The sequence below is a fragment of the Bos indicus x Bos taurus genome, chromosome 1 (genome assembly GCF_003369695.1).
Source record: "Bos indicus x Bos taurus breed Angus x Brahman F1 hybrid chromosome 1, Bos_hybrid_MaternalHap_v2.0, whole genome shotgun sequence".
Taxonomy (NCBI): Eukaryota; Metazoa; Chordata; class Mammalia; order Artiodactyla; family Bovidae; genus Bos; species Bos indicus x Bos taurus.
Window position 1 is genome coordinate 43,917,525 of NC_040076.1, and position 14,222 is coordinate 43,931,746.

General features: G+C 39.7%; 2 protein-coding genes across 5 annotated transcripts in view; one reads left to right on the plus strand and one right to left on the minus strand.

Moving 5' to 3' along the window:
- The window catches only part of CMSS1 (cms1 ribosomal small subunit homolog), a 394,265-nt gene that overhangs the window by 50,269 nt on the left and 329,774 nt on the right, over positions 1 to 14,222 (plus strand). The gene's annotated exons all lie outside the window — the stretch shown is intronic.
- Positions 1 to 14,222, minus strand: part of FILIP1L (filamin A interacting protein 1 like) — a 116,673-nt gene that overhangs the window by 41,501 nt on the left and 60,950 nt on the right. Inside the window, exon 1 of one of the 3 annotated variants that reach the window (XM_027557840.1) lies at positions 6,364 to 6,487. The exons of the other annotated variants lie outside the window; for them this stretch is intronic. The gene's annotated coding sequence lies outside the window, so the exon portion shown is untranslated. Of the gene's footprint in view, positions 1 to 6,363; positions 6,488 to 14,222 lie in introns of those variants that run through there. 3 annotated transcript variants of the gene reach the window in all.

Below are 14,222 nucleotides of genomic sequence, written 5' to 3' on the forward strand. Positions count from 1 at the left end.
CTCCACAGAATGATTCGCGTCCTCTGCCATTCCCAATTAACTGACCAGTCCCTACCAAGCCTGAGGGACTTACACAGCATCTCACTGCAGGCCCTTTGTCTTCAGCAAGAAGGAGCTTTCTTATGCTCTCCCCAAGTGCTTAGACCAAGCAGCTTCTTCCTTTTTCTTCAAATGTAACAGCAGTGGTCATTTAAGTCTTGTCAGCCCAAATGTGATGAATATTTTACATTCCTCTTATGATTTCTGCTCAGAGATTTGTTTTTGTTTTGATTCACTTAAAAAAGAATTTTAAAAAGAGAGAGAAAAACTTGGTTCACCTTTAAACTTTTGTTCTGAGACTGGTGGGCCATGAGATATGCTAAATCTGGAAGGTTCACTCTTGTCAGAATCGCTCATCTCGAAGGTCTGACCTCATCCTTGAGGCTGCTCTTGGTAGGATGATTTGGAGCTCTCACAGGCTCAGGGCTATAGTTCTGTGAATCTTGCTTCTGGCTTCAGATTGGACTTTTCCCCTCACATTCTTCCCATTTTCTTTAGCTGATGTGTCTCTGTAATGAACGATCAGTAGGCTGTATTTTTATATCTTTGGCTCTACTTGATCAGAATTCCCTCAGGGGTGACTACACACTATTCTGTCCTTACCTAGTATTGAGAGATGCTTATAGTGGATGACATCATGTCTTTTTTAAGTTAATGGAAGCCAAGGCTACAGGAGGCTTACACAGAGCATGGATGGCAGAGCCAAGAAGAGCAGAATTTACGAACCGTCATTCCTACTCTGTAGTCTTAGTGTTGTGATAACACTGTTTGTCTATCAATTTAGTGTCACTAGTAAATAAGCTTGGAGATTGGCTACATTTGTGTTGTATTCTTTTAAAAAATAGTCCCAAATGGTTTATCTTTACGTAATTTTTATGTACAGCTGACCTACATTATCTATATTGCTTTATCAATTCATTAAAAAAGAGCCTAAACAGGACAGTGACCAATGATTGAAACCATTGTGTAAGAGCTACTGATGATCTTAGCCCTTGTCATCAATGGTAGGTGTAGCTGTGTTAGCGACATGGTGTGGTGTGTGGAGAATTTAGTTGCTAGGCTTGTCCTCCCTTGTACTGAGCACAGTGCCTACTAGACACTCAGTAAATGTTTGGTACTGATGAGGAGTCACAAGCCCTAGGCTGGCTTCACAGGTTGACACTGGCATTACGTAACTTTGAAACTACAGAAAAATCATTCCTTTTCTGTAAAACCTGGCAGATGCACTGGATTACCCACAGAAACTTTGGAATCAAAGTATATTGAAAACGGGAATCTGCTCATTTCTAGTCACAGCAAGGACAAACTGTTTGGTCCCCGTGAATGCAGTAGGGGGCAGGCATTCAGCTGAGGCAGAGAGATTAGTGGGAAACAGAGGAATACCCTTATTAGAGACAAAAGCACTACACGCTGCTCTTTCATGTTTTGCTTCCCGTCCACTCCTTGCCCAGAGGCAATTCACCTGGTACTCTTTCACCATTTTCATTCTCATTATTTTGGGGAGGATGTTAAAGTGAAGTAGGTGGAGGTGGGTTGACAGAGAAGCATCTGACTTGAAGTCTGCCTACACAACATATAATGTACGGTAAAAGCAGATTGCTTTGACTTCACTGCCTTGATTTAATCTGAGCCTAATTTGTTTTCTGGGTTTTGTGTTTGTAAGTCAGTTCTATGTAGTTTAATGAAACAGTGGCAGAGATCTGTTTAGGGTCCTGCACAAAGTCTGAAGGGGCCCTTCCTAGCCCACTGTTTCCAGAAATATTCTTTTCTTCCCAAATAAGAAGCTTCTAGGTTGTAATCTGTTCATATGTTCATTCAATACCCTTCTTGGTCTTGTGACATACCTACTAACTTAACTAGGTCTTTCTTTTTTCCAGGTGCTAGGGATAAAGTGGTAGCAAAACTCACCCTCAAGGAGTTTATAGTCCAGGAGATAGATGATAAACAAATTAGCAGTTAATGTGCAATTTAATGTCATAAGAAATGCATATGAAGTAAAGTAAAAGAAGTATCACTGGAGCTTAAAGCCCACAGTGACTTCCTCTGAAAGTTCTGGGAGGGTTGTTTCAAAGGCATCGAGTCACTTTGGGTTTTTAAAGGGAACCTGCTAGCTGGGGAGGTACAGGGAATGCAGACTGCTTAGTTGGAAGGTGCTGAGAAGAGGTCACTTGTCATGTTAGTGGTTCAGGCCTAAGGGACTTTAACTGTAAAGCATACACACTCTTTGCAGGGCACCTCTCAGCATTTGGGCAGAGAGCGAGCTTTGCCACCCAAAGGACCTTTAAGTACATTTATTATTTGTTTTCTTTGTTCTCCTTTATCACCTCCCTTCCATTGTTGTAGCCTGGTTAAACTGTAATGATTTTCACCTCCTTCCTTTCTCTTTGTCTTCTTACTACTTGTACTTATTAACAAGGACTTTGAACCTTTCTACTTTTTTTTTTTTTAATGGATTTTATATCCAAATTAACACATACCAAGGCTTCTTCTGGGGCTTCTGTTCTCATCTTTTCCTGCCATTCATTTAAGGGGAAACCAAAGGCTGCAGTCTAAAAATGCAGGCGGCCCTGGCTCTGCCTCTGAGCAGCTCTGTGTCTCTGAGGCAAGTCACACAGTGGACATGAATTTCTTCTGCAAGGTGAGGCATTTGGATCACATGGCTTCCAAGGTCTCTTCCAGCTATCAGGTTCTATGGACATTCCCTGCTAGGGTGTGTGTGGGTGGGTGTATATGTGCACGTGCACACGTGTGTGTGGGAGTATATGTGCGTGTGCGTGTGTGTGTGTGTGTGTGTGTGTATGCACTCTCTGGGGCCTGGGACATCCCACAGTCCATAAGAATTTATCAAGGCACTTCTCAAACTCACATCTGTGGGATTCAGTGTTTGCTATTCTGACATAATATACACTCTCTTTTACTGATAGTAACTGTCCTTTAGCCTAGAATCAGTAGTTGCCATAAACAGAAACAAGGAATTTGCACTTCTACCTGTCCCAGTGGTAGATACAGTTACCTACCTACTCCTCTGCATACCTTCTTACCCCTTCCCCCACACAGAGACATATCATTTCCTAAGCTAGTCATTAAAAAAAAATAATAATTGTATCTTTAAGAGTTAACCTTATTTTGAAACCAGTAGGGCAGAGGAATGTGAGGATGGTTAGACTGGAGAAAGAATGCTGCTAATGTGTTATTCTCTGTTCTTGGGCTCAGAATGAAAACTGCTGTTATCCTATCTAACCTGCTAAATTAGAATCTCCTGGAGCAAGCATGAAAAGGAAGTCCTCCCATATCTGAAAAAGAACCAAGTGACTTTCCTTGGAGAGCCTTCCCACTTTTACTTGCCTTGCAGCTTTCCCAGATGGAGGTAATGTTAGTGCAGAAGAAGGTCGGGGGAGAGAATCTCAACTCTGTTTTTAAAAAAAGGAAATATAGGAGAACTTACAACAGTGTTGGTGATGATCTGCTAAGGAATTAGTGCACCTAAGCCTCCAAGCAGAAGCTAACTGACCAAAGGATTTTCTACAAGTCTTTGCAGCACACATGACAGAAACATTAAGTGATTGAGTTGGTGGCCCGTATAGACTGTAGTGATGGCAGAGGCAGCCATAAAAATATTTCTCCGAAAGTCTTACGCTGCATATACAGTGTCTCTTCATCTTTAAATCCTTATTTAAACATAATTTACAAAAACTAAATCAGTTTTTATTGAAGCTAAATTCACAGTCAAATGTAAATTAAACTCTAAAAATCATTTAAAATTAATGATAAGCCCAAGAGGATAAGGTGTGTTTGATTTTTCCAAGATAATGATTGGCTTTGTGGATAACAGATTTTAATTCCTGAAGGAGGATGAGACCAATATTGCTTTACATACCCTGATATTACTTCATAATATCCAGTCTTTTATAAACAGTTCTCTTCCTGCTCCCCCTTCCTTCTTCCTTTTAATAGGAGGCTGTATTTTTTTTTTTCTCCATTCACCTTGTAAAAGCATTCACCTTGCCCTGAAGCAATAGATATAGACAGAACACGACCTAAGAAGAATTAATGGAATTTTATTCTTCCTCTCTCCCATTTTCATTGTTACTTCAAAATCCATTTATTACCAAAGGCAATTTTTGGAGGGGGAGAGGTAGCAAAGAATCCTAAAGCAAAATTCAGAGCATTTTGAGAAAGCAGATTAATGGGAATTGCAAGTGGACTTGAGAAGTTCTAAGCTTGATTTGTATTTTCATATTGACTGTTACTACAGACTTCATCACAGCATTAGGAAAATATCACAAAAATACCAGGGCCTAACAGGTAAGGTTAATCACCATAGAAAGGTAAATGAGTTTATTAATTATAAAATTAATATGTTTTTTGAAGACGTAAAAATTCACATTGATTCAATCCAAAATATTTTTTCCATCATATAAATTGTCTCAAGAACTAAGAAATGCTCACTCAGAGAGCCCACTGTGAGATAATGTATCCATGAAAAATCTTTTTAACTTTCAATTTTAAAAGGGATTTTAACAGGTGATTGTTCTTTCAACTGTGCTTTGAAGTTAATAAATGGAAAATAGTGTGGACTATTGAAGTGTGTTATTTAAAATTTTTTTACAAACTGATGCTTGCCTGTTTTAAAAAAATAAAATGCAGACTGGAAACACAGCTGTTAGAACTTTGATAGAGGTTATGATTTTCAACAGTTGAGCTAATAGTTTATGATACAGATGGTACTTTGGGTAAAGCTAAAACAATAATTGATGGTTTCTGTTTCTCTTCTCCTCTATTAGATTCAAAAGAGTGGAATACCTTTTTTCCAAGACAGGAATCTTTTTCAGTTTCCAGTTACAGCATATATCAAATAAACAACTTTTCTGTTGCATATTCTGTACTTCTCCACAGTAACCTGGGTGTTGCCCCCACTCTCTTCTCATTATGGTAGGCTTCCCTAGATTTGAAATAATAGTTTTGAGGAAATCCTACTTCTCAATACTAACCTGCAGTTTGTAAAGCCTATCTTCAGGCCAAGGAACATATAATTTTTCTTTTAGAATACTAAAACCAAAGGCCTGCATTGCTCCAAACAAAATTAGCTAACAAAACAAAAATTCTCTGAAGCAAAAATGGCAGGCACCAATGTCATAGACTTTTAAAAACTCAACCACAGAATTACTAGAAATACAGATATATTCCACATTTTGACCAGGTAAAACAAATCTATGTTTCAAATGATAGATAAAACATAGAGACTATTTTACAAGGAAAATAATTCTTTCACACACTTTTTGTTAAGTTTTGTTTTATAACATATGTTCAGACCAAGTAAAATTTAAGTGATTAATCATTTTTCATCTCATATTCCAGTGTTTTTGACATAGCATATTTTATTTTTAATTCCTCTGATGATTTTTATTCTGAAAAGTAACGTAAAATAAGTCGATTTTCGGCATCTGCCACTTGTTCGGTTATCATACAGTAAGGATTCATTTATAGCAGTAGTCTATTCAAGGTTTAGAGGTAATAAATAATGGCTCAAAATGCCACATATTAACAAAATTCTTCTGTAGGCTTTACTTTTTAAATTTATTATGTAATTCTACATTATGAACTACTGTCCAACATATTACTGTCAGAAACTAGCTTTATCTTTAATTGCAGTGCAGTTTGTCATTTACCCATTGACTGGAGTTGAAGTAAAAAGTTAGAACACAAAACTGTGATAGTTACTTTCTTGTACTAATTAAAACTTGTTTTTAAGACAGATTAGCATTTGTAGGATTTTTTTGAATCTTAAAAAGTGCTTTACTTTTAAAGTTAGATTCATCCTAATTACAAGATGTATTCCTAACAAGGGTTTTCTAGTCTTTCATATGAAGATTTATAAAAGAGAGAGGACACTGGGTGGGAAAAGAAATCCACTACCTTGTGGTAGTTTTTCGCTTTGTGCTCTTGTAAGACTTAAAGGAGTTTGAGTCCTAGGAGAGAGAAGATCAGGAGAGTTGTTGTATTACAGCATATTCCCCCCACCCTCTCCCCCAAAGATTTCTCAATAGAGGCAGGATACAATGCATAACTTATTTGGAAGGCGTCTGTAATATATAGTCATCCCTCACCTCCACATTTAAAAATAAATCCCAAATCTGTATTCTCCGTCAGAGAAAACTTTTTTAAGTTTTGTGTGAGTTGGGAAAGTCTTTGATCCTAGAGTTCATTGGACGCGCTTTTCGAAACCTGTTTGCAGTTCGTGATGCTGATAACTTTAAAAGCGACCTACAGACTGCCTGGCTCTCCGCTCCCCTTGCTGGAGCGGAGCGGCTCTCCCGGGCTTACCTGAGTCGCCTGCGCCGGGGCCGGGCGGGGACCGGGCGGGGGCCGCAGTCGCGCGGCGTCGCGAGCGGGCTGTGCGCGCTCCGGGAGTCGCCCGAACAATGCGAGCGGGGCGCCGAGCGCGCCCGGCCTATGGGCGTTACGTCACTGAGCTGCCTTATAAGGCGCTCCGCGTGTGCGGCGCGGACGGCGGGGGCGCCGGTGACAGCCAGACCCGCAGCGGCGGCGCTGCAGCGCGCCCCGGCCCCGCAGACGCTCGGACCGTGTGAACGGCCCGTGGGTCCCGGCTCCCCGCGGAGGGGAATGGGAGGCCGGCCGGGGACGCTGGCGCCCTCCAGCCGGGCTAACCTAGTCTTTGGGGCTCATGGTCGATCAGCTTGTAACTTTTATTCTTCTGGGGCGCTAAAGCTTCTGTTATTGCTTGGGATTCTTAAATATACATCATGTTATTCTTATGTATGCTTTGTAAATATATTTTTCTTAAGTTTGTTTTCTGCTCGCTGGGGGCGGAGGGAGGGTGTGGAGGCGGGAAGTCTCTTTTTCTTTTTTTGGTGGTGGGGCACATCTCCGGGAGTGATTTAGACTTCAAACCTTCTCTTTCCTCTTTGTAAAGAGTAGGGGTCCTCAGAGGATAGTATTTTATTTCCTGATGATGTAACTACCAAACAATTCTTCAAGTGATGATGGGAAGGCCAGATGAAATCTTATTTTTTTCAGTGTTTTTCCTGAAAGAACCTCCTCATTCCTCATTTCTGCATGCCTGTGTTTTAATGAAAGTAGTTAAAACTAATCGGTTTATTTGGCAGGGACAGTATTTATTAAAGAAATTTAATGTTTTGTGCTGTACTTTCAAGATAGTATAAAAATAGAACTTCAAAACTAGTTTTAATTCATCTGTTCTCTTCTACAAAATGAAAAAAAAACAGAGAGGAAAAAAGAAACCAACAAAATATGACTGAGTTAAGCTTGCTACCTTTTACTCTGGGACAAGTTTACTTCTTTAAAAACTTTTTCTAGTAAATGAGAATTAACTTCCTAATTGCTTTGCACATCGATAAGAGAAGTAATCTCAAAAAGTCCTAGCCAACTATATGAATCTGCTAAGTAAATTAGAGACATGGCTGCCTCATTTGTGAGTTTCAAATAAACTGAGTAGTTTAAATAACTTGAGTCTGTTTAATTTTTTAAATTACATTAAAATAGGATTGCTCCCTATTATAATGTACATGTCTATGGAATTATTGTTTCCATATGTTTCGTCAAACAGAAATAATAAAAATAGTCTGCCTGTTTCTTTTCTTTAGTGTGGAGTGGAGAAAGGCTGGTTGCAGAGGATTTATAGTTAGTGAAAATGGTGTGGAGAAAAGATGCAGGGCCCCAAAAGAAGTGTGTATCATCTTTAATAGTGGGCTCACATTGACAGTTCTAGATCACTCTACCTGTCTACTGAGAAGCATATTAAACTAAGCCCTGCTTTTTGTATATACTCTTTTAAGAGAAGTGAATGACCATTCACTTCAGCTGAACTTAAACTTTAATATTTGATTTGCAGTTTTGTATTAACATTTTAGATGTTAGTTTGTTGGTTTTAATGGTTACTTTGCCTTATGTTGTGTGTGTGTATGTGTTAGTCACTCAGTCCTGTCTGACTCTTTGTGACCCCATGGACATAGCCCATTAGGCTGCTCTGTCCATGGGATTCTCCCAGCAAGAATATTGGAGTGGGTAGCCATTCCCTTCTCCAGGAGTCTTCTGGATCCAGGAGTTGAACCTGCGTCTCCCGCATTCTTTACTATCTGAGCCACTAGGGAAGCCCATGAAGTGTATTTAAATCTTTTGTGTGTGTGTGTGTATGTGTCCTGTGCTTACCTTGTACTTATTCAACATACTTTGAGATTTTTACACTGTTGCAAATGAGACAAAATGACTGTTACGAAAGTTGCATGAAGCACAAATTCCTGAATCTCAGTTCCAAACTGGTAAGGTAAAGTACCTCTACCCAAAGCTAGCATTTTTGTAACTTGTTCTGCCTCGTTTCCACTCTGATGGATACAGAGACTTCCTCACATTTGACACTGCCTTTTATTTCTTTCTTATATTTTTGTACTTCTGCTTTGCATTTATGTCTATGCTTTTGACTTCCCAGTTTCCCTGTAAAATTGTCAGGATTATTTCCTCATTTTCTTTGTTGAAGAACTGAAGACTAGAGAAGTTAAATGGCTGCAAGACTTGTCTAGGATTCTTGAAGCAAATAAGACTCTGATGCTTGGAGGGATTGGGGGCAGAAGGAGAAGGGGACGACAGAGGATGAGATGGCTGGATGGCATCACTGACTCTATGGACGAGAGTCTGAGTGAACTCCGGGAGTTGGTGATGGACAGGGAGGCCTGGCGTGCTGCGATTCGTGGGGTGGCAAAGAGTCGGACACGACTGAGCGACTGAACTGAACTGAACTGAACTGAACTCCCAAGTTCCTTTGCTGTTACTCCCTGAAGCACTGGTCCCTGACACAGCTATGACTCAGCCTTGCAACGAAGGTCATGGTATGTGACCACTCTCTTCAGGAACCAGTTAGTGACTCTCATTGGTTGAGCTTGTAGCACACACCAGTCACGGTGCTTAGTGCTCTGCGTGCACTCCATCATTCAATCTGCCTAACATTCTGAGGTGGTTTATCCATACTTTTCAGATGACAAAACACATTTGAAAGGGTAAAATTGCTTGACCAGTCACACTGCTGGTAAAGTAATGAAAAGAAAAATTTGAAGCAGTGTTTATATATATACAGGCTTAGTCTTACCCTACCTTAGGGATTTACTCAGAATCTCTCAGAGGTGTTGTTAGTAAAGAAATAATCAGATTTAACTGAGAAGTTTGTGTCTTTATTTTCCAGACTGAATGTTGAACTAAGAAAGCTAAAACTCACGCTCTTCAGGGGCTACACACCAAAGCCGCCCTGATTGTGTGCTGAATAACCCCAGGGAGTGTTGTTTACATTGGAAACACTGTGGATTTGTATATTTACTAAGATAGTTTTCTTGAGACTGTTGGCGACACGTTCTAATAAACTTAGAATATTGTAACAGTTCTCCAGCAGTTGAAAGTGGAACATTTTGAAGGAGGGCACCCAGGGTGCCCTCCCCAGAAGGGCACCCTGGGTCTTATAGTGCACACTTCAGCCAGCCATTGGCGTTGTGCTCCACTGCCACGTGTCAATGAGTAGGCTTTTATCTCCTTTCCTCCTATCAGCATTCTCTTGGCAATGTAATTTTTGTTCTTTTAGCTTCTAACGTATTTATTACGAAAAGAATAGCGATGTGACCATTGTGCCACAGTCTTGGCCAAGGAAGTTGTTACTTCCCTTTTTACAGAAAATTTCACTGCCCAATTCCTATGTGACTCTTCATTTTATAATCAAGAATTTTGTACAAATAAGTATACCTACAAATAAAAGTCCTTTCTACAGTGAGTAAGCTGATTTATAATCGAAATCAGCAATAGTTTAAGTTATCATTTGGAGATGGTACAAAGGAATTTTTCTAAGTTAATTGCTTTCTAATGTGGAAGTAAAGTTTGTAGGCAACAAGGCTGGAGACTAGGATATATTGACTTGATTGAACTGTGTGAGGTCACTTTTGTTAAATAGTCAAAAACAGTTGAATATCAGCAGTTTCCCATGGTTCAAGCTATTGCCAGGAGGTTATTACAGTGACCACAGCAACCAATGTCATTAGTAATGTCCACAATGTCATCATTATTTAACTGTTTTAAAATGCCATTAATGTGTTACTAAACATAACAGAGCCCGTTTCTCTTTGTGAAGTGACTGCTCTTTCTTTCTTGTCCTGTCTCCATGTCTTTGTTTCTTCTTGTGATTGGTGAAGTCTTTTAGTCATCTGAATAAGTGCCAGAGAAGCAGTATTCATAATTAGCTGAACCTTTTCTAGAACCGCCCATAGTTTTTGCTGTTGGCTCTTTAATCAGGTAAGGGGAGATGTATACTGTTCTATGAAGCTGTGCTGTAAGCTCTGGGATGGTAATGCTAACTCTGAATGGGACACATTTGCCCCTTTGCCTCTCATAGGGTTTACGTGGAAACACTGTAACAGGCAAAGAAAAGCAACAATTTTTATTATGGGCATGGTCCTGTTATGAGAAGCGAAGGGAATGGGGGCAGATCCAGGATGGCATGGGGCGAGGCAGAATGCTGTGGTCCTCCATTGCATCAGGCTGCAGTTAGATTGGCCAGAGCATGAGTCTTTGGTGCTAAGACACTCCTCCTGACAGAACATTCTAACATCTCATGGACAGACTTCTTGCCACATGGCTTTGCTGCTGAGCATTGGACAAGCCTGACATGGGCTTCTCTGCTGCTCCACAATTAAGGAGGAAGGCTAAAGGGACTGAGCACCACGATGGACAGCTGTGGAACATGGAGCCAAAAGGAAAGTCTGAGGGTGAAAACAGCTTCTCTCCATGCCAGGGAGAATCAGTTTTCTGACCTACCTCTTTCTTTTTACCCTTCTTTCAGTTCCCTGGTGTTATCTGCCTCACTCTGTACACATAAACGCCCATATGAAATATACCACGTCCCCAGGCAGCACAGCATTTAACATGTGCACAGAGAGCTTTCACCTGCAGTTAATGGGCTGCAGTGAACTTTAGTTTACGTGTAGGTCGTCTTTTTTACCTGCAGCTCAAGTCTCCTGTCCCAGGCCTCCATATGTGTGCACGCTTAGTCACTCAGTCCTGTCTGACTCTGCAACCCTGTGGACTGCAGCCCACCAGGCTCCTATGTCCAGGGGGATTCTCCAGGCAAGAATTTTGGAGTGGGTTGCATTTCCTTCTCCAGGGGATCTTTCCCACCCAGGAATTGAACCCACATGTGCTTGGCAGGCAGATTCTCTACCACGGAGCCACCTGGGAATGCCATTCATACTTTAGCTGACTTTGATTTTAAAAAGGGACCAATCCTTTGAGAGTTAACTTGGGCTGATAACAACAGTATCAGTGGTAATGTTAGGAAATGGGAAGCCCTTTATTCACGTTAAAATGAATGCTATTCTGTGGCTTTAAAAATTAATTTAAAAATAGTTCAGTGCCCATGTCATAATTTGGAAAATGAAAAAAGTCAAAAAGACGTTTTACAACTAGTCCTACCACATGATTACTGCCAGCTATTAACAATTCCATGTACTGTGTTTCCTTTTAGTCTTTTTCTAAGCATTTGTAAAGCATGATTGTTTTCATACTGTGGGATATAATTGTATATTGTTTCTTACTTTTTTACCTTTTCATATATATATTTTAATTATGTTCCTGTCTTTTCTATAGACATTGGGTCATTTAAAAGCATATAATTTGCATATTTTCCCTAGAAATGGTGGGTCACGAAGCCAACCACTGACATCACCATTGTTTTTTCTTCAATAAGTGAAACAAGGAAGTGCATAGTTAATGGAGACTCCTCTGCTTCAGAGACCTCCTGTTCTTGGTTTACGTGGGATGCTATGAGTTGACTATAGGACACTAGTGAGCCTGCCAGTTGGTGAGCAGGATAACTTGGAGAGAATGAAGTATTGATAATACGATGCCACCGTAAGATTATTAAATGGGAAGCAGGAAAAGCCTGCTATTTAGGTCCAGTCCTTTTGCTTATTTATTCCTGTAAACATTTTATGTTTCCTTGGTAACTAATAATAGTTTTGAGAAATTGTTGCACTCACAAGTATTACTGCAAGAGTAAAAAAAAAAAAAATCCTCGAATCACAGAAATTAGACAGAAAAGACCTATTAGGTCATCTTCTTTGTCCCTTGCCAGTACAGATTGTTCTCAATACTTTGTTCAGTCCATTTTTTTAAAGGGACCTTGTAAACTAGTTTATGCTTCATGTCTTTTTAAAGTAATGCATTTTAAAAGCAACTTCTCTCGACAGATTTTTCTGTATCATTGTGAAGCCTAATTTCAGGCTAAGTATTTTTGGAGGAGGACCTATGGATTCAAAGTACAGTTGAACAGGTTTTTTAGTTGAAACTCATTGGAGCAGTTCAGGATGTTACTAGAATAGTTGACTAAGGATAAAACAGATGGGTGAGTTGAATTTATGTTTTCTTTTATCCCTGGAAAGTCAAATATAACAATGCATGAGGATAAACTTTTAATCATGTAAGTTCATTGAAATGGGTCTAGAAGGCCTAAGGAATAAAGCACTTAGGAAATAAAAAGGAAATAAGAGTAAAATGGCTCATTCTAAGGTTATTTTTATGAAAGAGACATTTTATGATCTTCCCTCCTGTCCCTGATTCTGCTTTGTCCATTATTTACAGTTGATCATTGCTTGTTGTGAAGGTGGCTTCTGGTTGTTAAATTCTTTCCCTCAGTCAGGCAACTACTTCCAAACCCCAGAGGGATAGAATAAAACTATCTCATGGAGCATTCACTGGTAGTGGTATAGCCTAAATGCTTCACTTCCCTACATTATGGCTAAAGATAAGATGTCTTCACTGGGATAAAATGACAGACAAATTAAGAAATGAGAAACGTGCTTTGAGTTTTATTAGGAAGGATGATTATTTCATAAAATCATGTTTTATAGTGTAAAATACCTCAGAAAACATCTACTCTGCTTATTACCACTCTTTGTTCTCCCTTTTTAAGTTGATAATTGGAGCTCAGAGAGGTTAAAGGACTTGCCCCAAGGTCAAACAATAAACTGGTGGTCCAGCCACTGTGTTTTATGGGTCTGCATGCCTCTGTTGGGAAACATGAAAAATCAAAAATGACTAACTAATGTGATTAAAGTGAAGTAAAGTGAAGTCGCTCAGTCGTGTCCAACTCTTTGCGACTCCATGGACTGTAGCCTACCAGGCTCCTTCCTCCATGGGATTCTCCAGGCAAGAGTACTGGAGTGGGTTGCCATTTCTTCTCCAGGGGATCTTCCCGATCCAGGGATCGAACCTGGGTCCCCCGAATTCCAGGCAGACGCTTTAACCTCTGAGCCACCAGGGAAAGAAATGTCAAAAAGAATGTATCTGAAATCTTAGTTATTGTAATATTAGTATAATCTACCATGGTTTATACTAACTACAGAACTAATATGGAACATTAATGAGCAAGTTATTTACTTTATGGATTAAAAATGCAATAGATTGTTGCATTTCTTTTAAATTAAAGATCTGTATAATACTGGTAATCAACCCAAGCCATCAAGATTGGTAATGAGTTGACAACTCTGATCAAAAATATCTGAACTTTTAATATTAATACTGCGTTATCGTATAACAACATTGTCTTACATGCTTGCCAATTGTTTGTTTTGTACATGAGAAATCCTTTTATAATTTATGTCACTAGGCATCCAGTCTGCATCATAAAATACAGGTTTTGGAGGGAGATAAAAAGTTCTGTTTTCACCCTCAAATTGGAATCTCTCTCAGGTGAGAATTTCAACCTTCTTCCCAGGAATTGGTGCATACACAGTTCAGTTGTCACTAGAGCTGAGTAGCCCCAGCGATTTGTTACTTCCTCAACAAGTCCACTCCATTCCAATCTAAAAACTGGCTTTTTCCAACTTCCACTGACATTCCTGATCTTTCCATGGAGCTGTGTTGAATAAATGCATTGCTTTGACATGACAGTTTTTTAAGTATTTGAAAACAGTTTGTCCTCAATTGTCAGCTGTGCCTGTTTGATATGAGTCCTTTCCCACCCTGTCTGTATGGTTTGGAGCTCAAAATGAGCAATTTACTTCTGTGTATTAGGATCATCTTCCCCTTCATAGACTTACAGACTTTGTGTGTGTACCTAAATTATCTAAGCATTTTACGGTAATTATCTAAGACAGCCTACACCAAACTACTGT